Below are 4,464 nucleotides of genomic sequence, written 5' to 3'. Positions count from 1 at the left end.
CCAACATCTATGGAGAAAAGTCTGGAGAGTGCTCAAAGAACTCAGAATTGAGCTGCCATTTGACCCAGCAATTGCTCTCCTAGGCATATATCCCCAAGATGGAAGGACATTCATTCCAAAATATGTATGCACCCCACTATTTATTGCAGCACTCAGTATAATAGCCAAATCTTGGAACCAACCTCGATGTCCAACAACAGATGAATGGATCATTAAGATGTGGTATATATATACAATGGAATATTACATGGCAGTTAGAAATGATACAATCACAGACTTTGCAGCAACGTGGATGGACCTAGATCATGTTATGTTAAACGAAGTAAGTCAGAAGACAAAAGAAAAACACAGAATGGTAGCACTATTCTGAAACACCTAGAATACATAAAAAACAAAAAAAGGACATTGAAGAAGCATAACTGCTAGAACCACAAAGAAAGACTTCATAAACTCCATTCCCTGATCCTCACAGCCACCAAGATCTCTAGAAACAGGTCTGATTTTACCATCCAAGATAAAGTAGAAGTCTTCCACATACCACGAAAGCAGCAAGAGGAGAATAAATGATCTATTTTTTTGACATCTTTATTTTGGTGTGGAGATTACGGTTGATGTCTCCAATATTATTTTATTTTATTTTGTTTTGTCTTTCTCTTTCTTTTTGCACTTGAGTATGATTTGATTTCAGAACCGAGATTATTGTGTGGTGCCTGTCTTTATTGTTGTGGTGCTTATCGGTTATTTAATTCGATATTTTTTTTTGTGTGTGTGTGTATTGTTGTGGTATTTTAATTACTTTTTTCACATCCTCTCTCAAACTGAGTTTGGAAGCCTCTAGACAGGACTCTGCCTATTTTCAGTATATTTGATTTTTGATTGAGAAGAGGACATATTAGGTGATGGGTATTCCCCTGATTTAATGTGAATATGTACCCAAAATACTACAGTGAAAGATATGTAAGCCATTATGGAAAAAAAAATTGTGTTTTTAATCAGAAACTTTCTTTGACTTACATGTATTATTATTATATTAATTATATTATATGTTATGTTATGTCACTATATTATGTTATATTAGTTTACCTTATTATGTTAATCAATTTTGTCCTTTAAATGAATTCTTACTTAAAAAAAAAAAAACAACTTTAGTTTGCCCTGAAGAAAAAAAAATAAAAGATAAAATAAGGCCTCCCAATTCTTACCACAGGCTGTGTTCTTTACACTGGCTGTATAGAAAGAGGAGGTACAGTAAAGGCACCCCATATACACCTCAACACAGGCCCCTTGCCGGGTATGTATTGTGAATTGGGGGACAAAAAAAAATAAAATAAAAATAGTTCCTGGCTTAGGGGACAATATGGGACACCAGGGGATCGAACCCTGGTCTGTCCTAGGTTAGCACTTTCAAGGCAAATGTCCTACTGCTTGCACTGCCACTCCAGCCATTGCTAATAAAATTAATTTTCAAAGTGGCAATTGTTACATGCAGTGTCCCATTGTCAGTGTAATAGTATTTTCTCTCTTTATTGCATTTTGTTTCTTTGAAAATTGTTCCAATCATTCCATGTTCCAAGCCAACTCACTACCAGTGTGACTTTCCCTCCCCCATTGACCAAGGTTCACACACATGCTCAAGCTTACCTTAACAAGCATAAAATTATTTTTTTTTGCTTGTCACAACAAAATGGTAGGTGGAACTATGAAAAGTTTAGTAAAAAAAAAATTGTGAAAACTTTTATCTCACTATGATCTTATTATTTATTAAGGATTTACAAAATTCTTTATCACCATTTGATTCTGTATTAATATTTTTTTACTTATTGTGCTTATTTGTATTATTTTCAGATTTCCCATCCAATTTCTTCTGATCCTACTGGACTGTCATTATTGTGGAATTTGGAGGTATCACGTGAGCACATATGCTCCAGGAACTGCTGAACTGCATTGTTTCTGTTTTAGCATTTCTTGAGAATAATTGTGAAGCAAGGAGGTTTATATGCTAGTCTTTGGGGCATAGCTGTGACAATTAGAGCTTTGGCAATGCAGGGACTCTAACCCAGCCCCTTTCCAAGTATGTACCAGAGTATTCTGCTTCAAGTTTATATTTAGTGTATTTGTGAGTTTTACTGGTGTGGCATCACTCATTTAAATCTCCAGCTTTGCCTGTAATACTCCTTAGCATAAAGAAATGAATAATCCATCACACTGACAACTGTGATCCCAAAACATGGATACATTCCTTCTCTTTTTACTTAAAAACACATGACTCTGATAATAAAGGGGTAGTTAGAAAGAGAGTGACATGGCTTGCCCTAAGTTTTAGTCATGTTAATATTTCTACTTTCTACTGCTATGTGTAAGATTTATAATTTTTATCCTACTATATTGGATCCTGTGTCTCATGATGAAGTATTTTTTCCACTAATGGAAAAAACAAAACTGCCACAAATTAAAATTCTTTCTGTAAGTAATCTACTCAACTTAAATATGTCTGGTCTCATGATTTTGCATCAGAATGTGGTGGCATTTAAAAATTCACTCTTTTGCCACTTTCTAATTTTATCATATTTTCAAAAATAATATAGGAGGGGAGCATGATGGACTGAGAAGCCAGTGCCCCAAACCAACCTCTTGAAGAGTTTAATTATGTTGTCATAGAAAGAATAACCAAATTCATGAGAATATTCCACAAATAGTAATCAATAGAATTAGATTGATTTTTTTTTAATTTTTGGTTTTTTGGGCCACACCCATTTGATGCTCAGGGGTTACTCCTGGCTAAGTGCTCAGAAATTGCCCCTGGCTTGGGAGGATTCTATGGGACTCCGGGGGATCGAACTGCAGTCCTTCCTTGGCTAGCACGTGCAAGGCAGACACCTTACCTCTAGTGCCACCTCACCGGCCCCAAGAGAATTATATTAAAACACTTATTTTTTGTACAAAAGAATTAACTAATTGTAGAATGACAGCAATGGATTTACACTGTAAGTAAATTCTGAGAAAAGCATAATCTTGAGAAGTAATGAAGATGATATATATATTGCCTTACAATTATTGGCAAAACCATTTTTTCAGGATTATCAATTATATTTAACAAAAAATCTTGCTTCATACAGTCTACAAAAGTCAGTATCTGTGTATGGGTAAAACACATATTATGTTAATGAAGGCATTAACCAAGCAATAAATATAGCACAATTGTCTATTTAGGTTTTCAAATGAATGGATTTCAACAATTTTATTATATATCACATGTTATATACTTTTTAACAAAGGATGAACTTGCATTATCATTATGCTTGTTTTTGTTGCTTCCATAATTTTTCCAGGTTTACTTCATTTAACAAAGAATCATATAATTACAAAAATATGATTAAGTACTTCTCAGTATCAGACAATATGAACAGGTTAAACTTTGGACAATTATTATTAGTAGACTAACAAATTCTAAGGCTTTTTCAGATGGAAATCATCCCATTTGTCAGTTTTTCACAAATAACCATTTGCAAATATTAAATTTTCTTATTCTGGTTTTTTAATATACATGTTAAGCAAAATAATGTGAATGAGTTTCCTTAACAACTCTAGTCTTGGTCAACACTGTTTTCTAAAACGCTTGTATAGCTTGACTTTATTGACTAGAACATAATAATTTTAGTAAGAATTACCATTAATAACACTATTTTGTTGGGAAGTTTAAACATGAATGAGAATGTAGACACTGTATTCAAAATTATAGTTCATTTTTACATACTCCCTTATGAAAGAAATAAAAAATAAAATAAGTAACATGAACCAACCATACCTGAATTTAACAGTGTTAGGAAACATTTTATTTTAGTTATATGAATTATATATTATCCTACGGTGTATCAAATAGAAAAATCTAAAATAAACATATTATATAGAAATCTCTAATTTTCAATACATTATAATTATCTATTTTTAATCAAAACACAACTGAAATCACTGTTAGTATATAACATTTTATTCTTAGCATATCAGCAAAACCTATTAATAATTTATGATAAAGCGAAAATTTTTGACTTGGTGCTTCTAATTATAATACATCACTGTGAAAGGTGCATGCTTTGCATAATTTTATGCTGTTTATTTTAAATAAATAAAAAATTTGCTCTGTTTTATTTGACACTTATTTTAATATATAATTTAATAATTTTTATAATAATAATTATATAAATAACATAATTTAATATGTGTTAATATATTTGTTTTACCCAAAACAAGGAAATTTTACTTAAGCAATGTTTCTATTTTCATAAATATTTTTACTAATCATTTTAAAATAAATGGTATTTTCTAAAAAATCATAAATATTATATTATGTACTGTACAACTCATAATATGTTTAAGCAGCACAAAGTGGCTCTTACTTTACCAGTAATAATAAGTGTTTTTCTTTTTATTTATATTTATTACATTTCTAAAGTGTTTTTGTTCATT

At 31.3% G+C, this 4,464-nt stretch overlaps 1 non-coding gene across 1 annotated transcript; it reads left to right on the top strand.

Annotated features, from left to right (window-relative positions):
• Nucleotides 1–1,185: 1,185 nt before the first annotated feature.
• On the top strand, nucleotides 1,186–1,318 carry LOC126002580 (small nucleolar RNA SNORA51). The gene has a single exon (XR_007493265.1). It is a non-coding gene; the product is annotated as a small nucleolar RNA SNORA51 (small nucleolar RNA).
• The last annotated feature ends 3,146 nt before the right edge of the window (nucleotides 1,319–4,464 follow it).

This window comes from Suncus etruscus, chromosome 2 (genome assembly GCF_024139225.1).
Source record: "Suncus etruscus isolate mSunEtr1 chromosome 2, mSunEtr1.pri.cur, whole genome shotgun sequence".
Lineage (NCBI taxonomy): Eukaryota > Metazoa > Chordata > Mammalia > Eulipotyphla > Soricidae > Suncus > Suncus etruscus.
The sequence above is the reverse complement of the archived record's forward strand: the minus strand, read 5'-3'. Positions and strand labels throughout refer to the sequence as shown.